This window comes from Leuciscus leuciscus (genome assembly GCF_965113295.1).
Source record: "Leuciscus leuciscus genome assembly, chromosome: 21".
Lineage (NCBI taxonomy): Eukaryota > Metazoa > Chordata > Actinopteri > Cypriniformes > Leuciscidae > Leuciscus > Leuciscus leuciscus.
Genome location: NC_138745.1, coordinates 630,361 through 643,685, shown reverse-complemented (window position 1 = coordinate 643,685; position 13,325 = coordinate 630,361). Strand labels below are relative to the sequence as shown.

The following is a 13,325-nucleotide window of genomic DNA, read 5'->3' as shown; positions in this document are numbered from 1 at the left end:
ACCTGCGCCTAGACACGACCACAACACATGATGTAGTCAGCCGTATCCGGGCCGTATCCAGATCAGATGGTGGACCTGCGCCTAGACACGACCACAACACATGATGTAGTCAGCCGTATCCGGGCCGTATCCAGATCAGATGGTGGACCTGCGCCTAGACACGACCACAACACATGATGTAGTCAGCCGTATCCGGGCCGTATCCAGATCAGATGGTGGACCTGCGCCTAGACCCGACCACAACACATGATGTAGTCAGCCGGATCCAGATCAGATGGTGGAACTGCGCCTAGACCCGACCACAACACATGATGTAGTCAGCCGGATCCAGGCCGTATCCAGATCAGATGGAGGACCTGCGCCTAGACACGACCACAACACATGATGAAGTCAGCCGTATCCGGGCCGTATCCAGATCAGATGGTGGACCTGCGCCTAGACCCGACCACAACACATGATGTAGTCAGCCGGATCCAGGCCGGATCCAGATCAGATGGTGAACCTGCGCCTAGACACGACCACAACACATGATGTAGTCAGCCGTATCCGGGCCGTATCCAGATCAGATGGTGGACCTGCGTCTAGACACGACCACAACACATGATGTAGTCAGCCGGATCCGGGCCGTATCCAGATCAGATGGTGGACCTGCGCCTAGACACGACCACAACACATGATGTAGTCAGCCGGATCCGGGCCGTATCCAGATCAGATGGAGGACCTGCGCCTAGACACGACCACAACACATGATGTAGTCAGCCGGATCCAGGCCGTATCCAGATCAGATGGTGGACCTGCGCCTAGACACGACCACAACGCATGATGTAGTCAGCCGGATCCAGGCCGTATCCAGATCAGATGGTGGACCTGCGCCTAGACACGACCACAACACATGATGTAGTCAGCCGGATCCGGGCCGTATCCAGATCAGATGGTGGACCTGAGCCTAGACACGACCACAACACATGATGCAGTCAGCCGTATACGGGCCGTATCCAGATCAGATGGTGGACCTGCGCCTAGACCCGACCACAACACATGATGTAGTCAGCCGTATCCGGGCCGTATCCAGATCAGATGGTGGACCTGCGCCTAGACATGACCACAACACATGATGTAGTCAGCCGTATCCAGATCAGATGGTGGACCTGCGCCTAGACACGACCACAACACATGATGTAGTCAGCCGGATCCGGGCCGTATCCAGATCAGATGGTGGACCTGAGCCTAGACACGACCACAACACATGATGTAGTCAGCCGGATCCGGGCCGTATCCAGATCAGATGGAGGACCTGCGCCTAGACACGACCACAACACATGATGTAGTCAGCCGTATCCGGGCCGTATCCAGATCAGATGGTGGACCTGCGTCTAGACACGACCACAACACATGATGTAGTCAGCCGGATCCGGGCCGTATCCAGATCAGATGGTGGACCTGCGCCTAGACACGACCACAACGCATGATGTAGTCAGCCGGATCCGGGCCGTATCCAGATCAGATGGAGGACCTGCGCCTAGACACGACCACAACACATGATGTAGTCAGCCGGATCCAGGCCGTATCCAGATCAGATGGTGGACCTGCGCCTAGACACGACCACAACGCATGATGTAGTCAGCCGGATCCAGGCCGTATCCAGATCAGATGGTGGACCTGCGCCTAGACACGACCACAACACATGATGTAGTCAGCCGGATCCGGGCCGTATCCAGATCAGATGGTGGACCTGAGCCTAGACACGACCACAACACATGATGTAGTCAGCCGTATCCGGGCCGTATCCAGATCAGATGGTGGACCTGAGCCTAGACACGACCACAACACATGATGTAGTCAGCCGTATCCGGGCCGTATCCAGATCAGATGGTGGACCTGAGCCTAGACACGACCACAACACATGATGTAGTCAGCCGTATCCGGGCCGTATCCAGATCAGATGGTGGTCAGATCAGAATCTGTATTGTATAAAGAGCTATAGAAATAAAGCTGACTTGACTTATGTCTGTGTATATTACACATCATGTGTCCGTCTGAGAATGTTGTAGTGCACACCTGAGAGACAGGTACAAGTAAACTAAGGATTTATGTCTGCTTGTAGAGCTTCCTCCTGTCAGCTGCTTTCCCATGGATCTCTCAGCATTACGTTCTCCAACTCCTTCTGATCAACATCTGCACCTCGTTTTCGATGGCGTTCCACGATTCAAAGCGAGCGGTGAGGAAACCCTCGGCCCAGTTTGACACATCACACCGAGATCCTTTCATTGCAGAGCCAAGACTTTCCATGGCTGGATTCACGAGCTGTCGAACACGAGACATGATGTGCGGCTGCCACACAAACTCCTCGCTCGTGAATCCTCAAGCAAACAGTGCATCTGCATCCAGCAGCACAAATCATGCTGGAGATAAACCTCGTTCAGCTTCTACCTGACAAACCCAGAGGCCTGGCCGTCTCCAGATGAACACGCTGGAATGTTCCACCTGTTTATCCTGCGTTCTCCTACTGTAAACCGCTCAGACGAATGGTTTTCTTCTCTGGACAACAAAGCTAAATATTGTACACTGTGTATATGTGTTTAGATTACTGTCAAGCTCTTTATGATCAGTGGAAACAGGCCGGTTTTTATAATCAAAACTTTTTCACCATGCGCTTCTACATTTTATTTGTGACATACACATACGTCCTATAGAAATATACAAGCTGTGTGGAAAAGGCCGTACGTTATTCTTGGTGCGGCTAGTACAGGACATATGCACTTTTGAGAAGATGACTGTGAAATCTCTGAAACGGGCGTTTCGCGATCGGCTCTTAGACTGTTTTAACCCTTTGGGTTTCGTTTCAGGCTGAGGAAGGAGGTTAAGGTGGATTTATATGCAGTCTGATGTTAACAGTTAAGAAACAGCGGATTGAGATATGCAAACACAAACAGACATGGAGGGGATTTCTGTCACTCTCACTGTCATGACCTTTACCCTGACGACAAAGAGCTGGAAACAAGACTTAGACGTCGCAAGATGAAAAGCGTACGACACCGTATCAACACTAGCTTACACATCGCAAGACATCCACACAAAAAAAATTAAATATATATAATCAAATAAAAAATATAAAACACAATGAACACAGATCTGGGAAATATTCCTGTTCATACATGTATGACATCAACAAAATAAAACAATAAAAAAATTAAATAAAATAATAAAAATGAAAACAAAAATATTTAACACAGATCTGGGAAATATTCCTATTTATAAATGTGTGACATCCTTGCAAATAAATAAATAAATAAATGTAACACATATCTGAGAAATATTCCTGTTTAAAAAAGATGACATCAATCACAAAATAAAATATGTTAATGATAAATAAATAAATAATACAAAATACAAGGAACAAAGATCTGGGAAATATTCCTGTTCATACATGTATGACATCAACAAAATAAAACAATTAAAAAATAATAATAAAAATGAAAACAAAAACATTTAACACAGATCTGGGAAATATTCCTGATTATAAATGTATGACATAAAAAAATTATAATAATCACAATTAAAATAAATGATATATAAAATACAATGAATACAGATCTGGGAAATATTCCTATTTATAAATGTGTGATATCCACGTAAAAAAAAGAAAAAAAAGAACACAGATCTGGGAAATATTAAATATAAATGCATGACATCCACCGCCAAATAATATAATAAAATGAATTAATTAAATTAAATTAAATAATAAAATCTAATAAAAGCTGGACATTTCCCTCCAGAGTTATAATGGATGTAAGCCACTATAAGTGGCCCTGTTTTTTTTTGGTTCATGCGATGCTATTAACATTAATCAGCCATGGGCATGTAAACAACACTGTACTGAAGCCAAGTGGCCTAATAGCTGGTGTGATTGCTCTAACATCCACGATAACAGACTCGATAAGAGCGTTCACATCATTTATGTCATCAGTGCTGTCAGAACAGCCAACAGAAACAGATCCGGCGTGTGACGGGACGAGTTCACAGGAGACTCCGTGTGCTCTCAGCGTTCACATGCCAGCCTCCATTACGCTACACCAGCGCTTGTTTTGACTCAGAAAAGGAGACTGTGAATAACCAGTAGGAAATGAAGCAGGACTTTGCCAGTTTTCAGGCCGTCAGTGTCTGCGATAATCAGCGTAATGAGTTCAACACGACTGCCTCTCATGTTTATGTGTTCAGCACTCGGCCTGCCCGTTCGATTCCACAAAGCTCTTCTCCAGCGTTTTATTGCATTAAATGACAAAGATAACAAGCTGTCATCATAGATTTTGCTTTATTAAGCTCTTGCCTGATAGCTTTATGAAGGAGAGCTGAAGGAGAGCTTTAATATAATGATATTTTGAAAGGCTGCTGAAAGTATCCAAAAAATGTAGTGACTTTAAAAAATAGTGACATTTGGAATAGTTTGGAAAGTGGGCTCTGGCTCACACAGGCTGATATCATCAGATAAGCACGCTTGTTCCCATGTGATAAGAGCTACCAAACGTTTAGTGGGAAATTACCACAAAGTGCCGTTCTTCTCCAGAGCGCTCTGAAGACAGCGACCGTTTTGCAGGATTTGCAGAGATCAGCCACTACACAAAAGTTGATTTGGACTTTTTACTTATTTTGGTTGCATGTGTTTGTACCTGCTTTCCTTAAACTCTCCGGCAAGACCTGTCCGTCACCTCGATCACCTCGATCACCTCGATCACAACATCTGTCACCTCAGAACTACTAGAGTCGAGCCGAAACACGACGAAGATCCGCTTAAAGCGACAGTTCAGACAAAACTAGTGTTTTTACTGAAACATCAACAACTGAAATGAAAGTTTTCATTAAGACAAACACGAAACCTAAATAACATATATGTAATAATGAAGTTACAAACATTTAAAGAGCTCATACAACACTTTTTAATGACATATGTTTCTACTCCAATTTGTTGTTGAAATATAAACTTTTACACAATGTCATGTCTGAAATAAAAACCTGTTTTCATGTCAGATTTATCCAAACATACGTTAAATAAAGACATGTTCTAAGTTCCCTGTAAGGGCTTTTATTTTGAAACTCTTGACTGTGTTTAGACAGCACTGGCTTTAAAAGAAGACTACGTTAAAGCATTATAAACAAACCGACCAGCTACGAGGAGAATCACAACACTACAAACTGTGATAAAGGTAACTTTTAGTTACTTAAACTTTATGTAACCAGGCAAGACACTTAAGAACAAGTTCTTATTTTCAACAACAGCCTGACAGGAGAATTAAAATATCCTGAAAGACAATATAAAGTATTTGAAAATCAGACAAAAAGTACAAGACTGTGAACTCAATGATCGAGGGAAAGAACTACAATCCCATGAAGCACTGCGAACAGTACAATCGAATTAAAAACGATGGAGAAATATAAAACTGCTAGTTTAAAAATGTTGATTAAATATTCATGGGAGTGGGCGGAGCTAACAAGATTTTGGGCAATTGCTTGTTTTTCGACTCTGATGTGTGGGATTTTGTGATCAGTATTATGGGTAATTTATTTTTCACCACAAATTCCGCTTTTAAATATGATCATTTTAAAACTAAGATGAAATAATGCAGGCTGACTGTTTCAACAGCAGCAAATACGATCGATTAACAACCTCGTAGCTCACAGCAGGGCTGACTATAACGATTTATCGGTTACCGTTAAAAATCAATTTCCGTTTTAACATCTGGAAACCAGCTGTTGCACTCAAAATAAAGAATTAAAATGAAATAAAAAAAAATTAAAATAGGACATTTTCCTCCAGAGTTATCGTGGTTTCAGTCTCCATACAGCATATAAAGAATACATTTGGAGGAATAGGCCTCAGTTCTTGATGATGATAACCCTACGGCTTCTCTCTGAACCGGCACTGAGACACGAGCGCTGTGACAGAACACTTGTTCATTATTATCCTGGTCTCTGGAGAACCACTGAGCCACAAAGGAAGGAAACGTCATCTGAGCCAGTGAAGCGTGAGCTCTCCTGTTGCCACAACATGCATTAATCCTAGTGGTCAGCGATGGACACTGCACTTAATCTGGCAGCGTCTCGCACGGGTTCATCGAGTCAGACACGACCAGTGCTCTTCAACTAGTCTTCTTTGCACTACATCCAGTCATATCTCTAGCACTTCAAATGTAAAGCAAGATCTTGGTTTCATTATTTCTGCAGACTCGTGGTTGTTTTGAACATCTCAGGACAGACATCAGCCATGTTGTGGTAAGATTATATTATCAAGTTATCCATCCGAAGCATCAGCATTCAAACAAATAAAAATGCGTAACTGAGAATTAAGGCATTTAACCGATAATTTTCAATATTAGATTTGGCTGGAGGAATCAGCCAGAATGACTGCACATGTTCACACTTCACGGCCACTGAACACAAACTCTGAAAGACACTTATGGAAATATGCATGATAAATAGGAAACATGAAATGTTTATGCAAATGCAATTAGTAAACTAATGTCGTACAAGAGAAGGGATTGAGAACATCTGCGACCTTTCGGAGCCTGAAGCATGCAAACCAGACGAAGCTGAGAATCACTGTCATATTCCCATATCAAAAGAGCCACTTACAGTAAAAGGACGTTATCGAGCTTTGAAGAGTGCATCTGCTCGTCCATCTCTGAGCGTTCTTCATCCTATGCAAACAGACTGATGATGTTGTTTATAGTGCATTCTGTTATCAAAATATTTACAGGCCAGCAGAGTTGTGCATTTGACTATAAGCAGATGTTTCATCTACTCAGCGCTCACCTTCGCCGATCTAACGTTCTGTGACACAAACACTGCTAAACTCTTCTCGTATAGAGAGTTATTGGTGATGTTTTAAAGACGGTGACGTAAAGAAACTTGGACTGAAAACTATTTTTTTTACTATGCAAATCTTTCCACAATATTGAAAAAATAAAGAAAAATAAATCTTTTTTGATTCAGGTCTCAAACTCAACCTGAGATATTCATACGACGCTGATGATAACTGCTTTACCGGCTCACAAATATGTTCTGAAAAGATGTTTTGATAACGTTCCCGTTAAAGTTGATGAATGTTCTCTGAACGATCAAAACATCCTGATTTTTTAAATGTTTAAAAACTTTTTTTTTCTTGTTTATGTGAACATTAAGGAAACATTACATTATATCATTCTTCAAACATTATGGAACGTTACTTTTGAATGTTCTCTGAACGTTCTAAACAAGTAACAACATTTGTAACAACAATGTAAGACGAACATCCAACTAAAACGTTTCATAAAAATGTTCCATGAATGATGTATAAATAATGTTGTTGTGCTGATGTTTTGAGGACATTATTAAAGAGCAGATTACTCTGAATGAACGTTCTATTAATGTTGCTGGAAGAATGTTTGTTCATAACTTTGAGAAAACCTTGACAGAACGTTCCCTGTTAGCTAGAGAGTTTGTTACAATATTATTTTATAAGATGATCCACAAGATGCTTATGCAAATATCTTACACATTTACCGTGCATTTACTGTCTGACACATTTACTGTTTCTGACGCATTTACTGTTTCTGACGCATTTACTGTTTCTGACGCATTTACTGTTTCTGACGCATTTACTGTCTGACACATTTACTGTTTCTGACGCATTTACTGTTTCTGACGCATTTACTGTTTCTGACGCATTTACTGTCTGACACATTTACTGTCTGACACATTTACTGTTTCTGACACATTTACTGTCTGACACATTTACTGTTTCTGACACATTTACTGTTTCTGACACATTTACTGTCTGACACATTTACTGTTTCTGACACATTTACTGTTTCTGACGCATTTACTGTTTCTGACACATTTACTGTTTCTGACACATTTACTTTCTGACACATTTTACTGTTTCTGACGCATTTACTGTTTCTGACACATTTACTGTCTGACGCATTTACTGTCTGACACATTTACTGTCTGACGCATTTACTGTCTGACACATTTACTGTTTCTGACACATTTACTGTTTCTGACACATTTACTGTCTGACGCATTTACTGTTTCTGACACATTTACTGTTTCTGACACATTTACTGTTTCTGACACATTTACTGTCTGACGCATTTACTGTCTGACACATTTACTGTCTGACACATTTACTGTCTGACACATTTACTGTTTCTGACACATTTACTGTTTCTGACGCATTTACTGTTTCTGACACATTTACTGTCTGACGCATTTACTGTCTGACACATTTACTGTCTGACACATTTACTGTCTGACACATTTACTGTTTCTGACACATTTACTGTTTCTGACACATTTACTGTCTGACGCATTTACTGTTTCTGACACATTTACTGTTTCTGACACATTTACTGTCTGACGCATTTACTGTTTCTGACACATTTTACTGTTTCTGACGCATTTACTGTTTCTGACACATTTACTGTCTGACGCATTTACTGTCTGACACATTTACTGTCTGACACATTTACTGTTTCTGACACATTTACTGTTTCTGACATATTTACTGTTTCTGACACATTTACTGTTTCTGACACATTTACTGTTTCTGACATATTTACTGTTTCTGACACATTTACTGTTTCTGACACATTTACTGTTTCTGACGCATTTACTGTTTCTGACACATTTACTGTTTCTGACACATTTACTGTTTCTGACACATTTACTGTTTCTGACGCATTTACTGTTTCTAACACATTTACTGTTTCTGACACATTTACTGCTGACGCATTTACTGTTTCTGACACATTTACTGTTTCTGACGCATTTACTGTTTCTGACGCATTTACTCACATTTACTGTTTCTGACACATTTACTGTTTCTGACACATTTACCGTTTCTAATGCATTTACCGTGTCTAACACATTTACCATTTCTGATGCATTTACCGTTTCTAATGCATTTACCGTGTCTGACACATTTACCATTTCTGATGCATTTACCGTTTCTAACACATTTACTGTTTCTGACACATTTACCGTTTCTGACACATTTACCGTTTCTGATGCATTTACTGTTTCTGACACATTTACTGTTTCTGACACATTTACCGTGTCTAACACATTTACTGTTTCTGACACATTTACTGTTTCTGACACATTTACCGTGTCTAACACATTTACTGTTTCTGACACATTTACTGTTTCTGACACATTTACCGTTTCTGACACATTTACCATTTCTGATGCATTTACCGTTTCTAACACATTTACTGTTTCTGACACATTTACTGTTTCTGACACATTTACTGTTTCTGACACATTTACCGTTTCTAACACATTTACTGTTTCTGACACATTTACTGTCTGACGCATTTACTGTTTCTGACACATTTACTGTTTCTGACGCATTTACTGTTTCTGACACATTTACTGTCTGACGCATTTACTGTTTCTGACGCATTTACTGTTTCTGACACATTTACTGTTTCTGACACATTTACTGTTTCTGACACATTTACTGTTTCTGACACATTTACTGTTTCTGACGCATTTACTGTTTCTAACACATTTACTGTTTCTGACACATTTACTGCTGACGCATTTACTGTTTCTGACACATTTACTGTTTCTGACGCATTTACTGTTTCTGACGCATTTACTCACATTTACTGTTTCTGACACATTTACTGTTTCTGACACATTTACCGTTTCTAATGCATTTACCGTGTCTAACACATTTACTGTTTCTGACACATTTACTGTTTCTGACACATTTACCATTTCTGATGCATTTACCGTTTCTAATGCATTTACCGTGTCTGACACATTTACCATTTCTGATGCATTTACCGTTTCTAACACATTTACTGTTTCTGACACATTTACCGTTTCTGACACATTTACCGTTTCTGATGCATTTACCGTGTCTAACACATTTACTGTTTCTGACACATTTACTGTTTCTGACACATTTACCGTTTCTGACACATTTACCATTTCTGATGCATTTACCGTTTCTAACACATTTACTGTTTCTGACACATTTACTGTTTCTGACACATTTACTGTTTCTGACACATTTACTGTTTCTGACACATTTACTGTCTGACGCATTTACTGTTTCTGACACATTTACTGTTTCTGACGCATTTACTGTTTCTGACGCATTTACTGTCTGACGCATTTACTGTCTGACGCATTTACTGTCTGACACATTTACTGTTTCTGACGCATTTACTGTTTCTGACGCATTTACTGTTTCTGACACATTTACTGTTTCTGACACATTTACTGTTTCTGACACATTTACTGTTTCTGACACATTTACTGTTTCTGACACATTTACTGTCTGACACATTTACTGTTTCTGACGCATTTACCGTTTCTGACACATTTACTGTTTCTGACACATTTACTGTTTCTGACACATTTACTGTTTCTGACGCATTTACTCACATTTACTGTTTCTGACACATTTACTGTTTCTGACACATTTACCGTTTCTAATGCATTTACCGTGTCTAACACATTTACCATTTCTGATGCATTTACCGTTTCTAACACATTTACTGTTTCTGACACATTTACCATTTCTGATGCATTTACCATTTCTAATGCATTTACCGTGTCTGACACATTTACCATTTCTGATGCATTTACCGTTTCTAACACATTTACTGTTTCTGACACATTTACCGTTTCTGACACATTTACCGTTTCTGATGCATTTACCGTGTCTAACACATTTACTGTTTCTGACACATTTACTGTTTCTGACACATTTACCGTTTCTGACACATTTACCATTTCTGATGCATTTACCGTTTCTAACACATTTACCGTTTCTGACACATTTACCGTGTCTGACACATTTACTGTTTCTGACACATTTACCATTTCTGATGCATTTACCATTTCTGACATTTACCGTTTCTGATGCATTTACCGTGTCTAACACATTTACTGTTTCTGACACATTTACTGTTTCTGACACATTTACCGTTTCTGACACATTTACCGTTTCTGACACATTTACTGTTTCTGATGCATTTACCGTTTCTGACACATTTACTGTTTCTGACACATTTACCGTTTCTGACACATTTACTGTTTCTGATGCATTTACCGTTTCTGACACATTTACCGTTTCTGACACATTTACCGTTTCTGACACATTTACTGTTTCTGATGCATTTACCGTTTCTGACACTTTTATAGTTTCTGACACATTTGCAGTGTCTTATACATGTACCATGTCTTATACAGCTGTCTCCTGCTAAACTGGTTTATCATCATGTACTGGTGGAACTCGGACTCTTTTTTGTATTTCATTATCATAAATACCAGTGGATTTCCGCAGAAGTTTCCCAGTTTGACTTCAAATGGTGTGCTTTTGCACTTTTTTTGCTGGAATGCAGCACTACTCCATGATTTATCCACAGAAAATAGCAAAGAGTGAAATACATTCAACTCAATACATCAAACGCATGACGAGGAGTGTGCGGATGCAAAGAGACGCGCTTTACTCACTCAATTGTAAAATACTCTCAGGTATTTTTCTTCAAGGTGAAATCATTTCAAATGAGCACAATCCTCTATAATCCCAGTGATAAAAACGGCTATGAACCAGACTTTTAGGTCAGATCTTCACAGTCACGACTCCAACAGAAGCAGAATAAACATCACACATATTTCCTTTGATGCACAAAATATCCCCACCTCTTTTAAAGCAGTTTGTAATTATTGGAAAGATACACTGGTGGTCAAAAGTTTGGAATAATTAACATTTATTCCTGTGATCAAAGCTGAATTTTCAGCATCATTACTCCAGTCTTCAGTGTCACATGATCCTTCAGAAATCATTCTAATATGATGATTTGCTGCTCAAGAAACATTTATGATTATTATCAGTGCTGAAAACAGTAGAGCTGCTTCAGATTTTTGATACGTTATTCCAAACTTTTGGCCGGTAGTGTATACATGGTTATTGATTTCTAGTCATGATTACAGTAAAGCCATACAATGAAATGTGATTAAGTAAGTCATACCTGAGAAGCGTTGAGGAAGAACAGCATCGGTCTCAGAAGAACAGGACGATCGTGTGAAGTCAGTGTGAACTCAGATCCTTCTTGTCATCATTGTGTCGATGTTAATACTGTGATTGCTCTGAAGAACAGGAGCTCTGACCGTTTCACCTGAGCTTCCTCATCATGTTTTTGCAGGTTTCGGAGAACTTCACAGCAGATGTGCGCATCTATGGAGATAATGAACATACATTAAAGAGCTCATTATTGTACTGTCATTGTACTGGCAAAGGCCTGATTTTACGGACACAACCGAAACAGATTGGCACAACAGAAGAACATACTGTACATAATCAGTTTTGATACGGACCGTATGACTGTAAAACATAATTGACGGCGCTTCACACGATACAGATTAAATGTTGATCCACTACCAGATGTGTTCTCGCGACCGCACAGACTGAGCTCTTGTAGATCACTGTGTGGTTGGAAGAAGAACAGCATCACCAGCCCAAAGCCCACGGGCAAACAGGACCATTCCAAATGTGATTTCGGAAAAATGCAGGCTTGATTTACCACTGGTAATGCAACGCTTTAAATGAATAAACCGTAGAATGAAGCTCACGGTTTGCGTCACGTTTACGACAGGCGTGATCACGCTGCCACATCTGCCCGTGTCTATGAGCGTCTGCATTCACAGAAGGAGATAACAGGGAAATGTCATTGTGGGCAGCGGAAGTGGTCAAGAACTTTCCAAACGTCATGCTCATGGAAAAGGAGACGTCTCGCATGCATTATTTGATAGGGTGGCACATCTACAGTCTTATGGACAGACCCATATTTTCATATTGATGAGTATAATCATATTTAAGCATAAGCAATTATATTACTGTGGGTGAAACACAGATCCATCAAGTTCCACAAATATTTTATTATTTTGTCATCCACACAAATATTTGATGTGTATATGTCATCATAAAGAAGTGTGGGAAAAAAACGAATAAGCATTCATTTATGGTGAAAATAATTACATTTCAATAAAATAAAATGAAATACATTAATGTATTTAAATAAATATTTTGATTGAAAAGAACTGAAAAAATAAATAAGCATTATTTATTGTGAAATCCTTACATGAAATATATGTTCATTAAATAAAATTAAATAAATGCATTTAAAATATATTTTGATTGAAAAGAATAATAAAATATACATAAAATGACTGTTAGGCTATATGCTCACAAGTAACCCCTTCAAAATTAAATTGTTCGTGACTTATTAAGCTAAAGGTTTTTTCACCCCAAATATTTGCACTGAAGT

General features: G+C 39.6%; 1 long non-coding RNA gene across 1 annotated transcript in view; it reads right to left on the bottom strand.

Moving 5' to 3' along the window:
• LOC309485393 overlaps positions 1-12,678 on the bottom strand; it is a 73,136-nt gene extending 60,458 nt beyond the window's left edge. The window contains exons 1-2 of the long non-coding RNA XR_014201166.1: positions 12,376-12,678; positions 12,030-12,235 (exon numbers count right to left, since the gene is read on the bottom strand). This is a non-coding gene — a long non-coding RNA (uncharacterized lncRNA). The remainder of the gene's footprint in view (positions 1-12,029; positions 12,236-12,375) is intronic.
• Between the last annotated feature and the right edge of the window lie 647 nt (positions 12,679-13,325).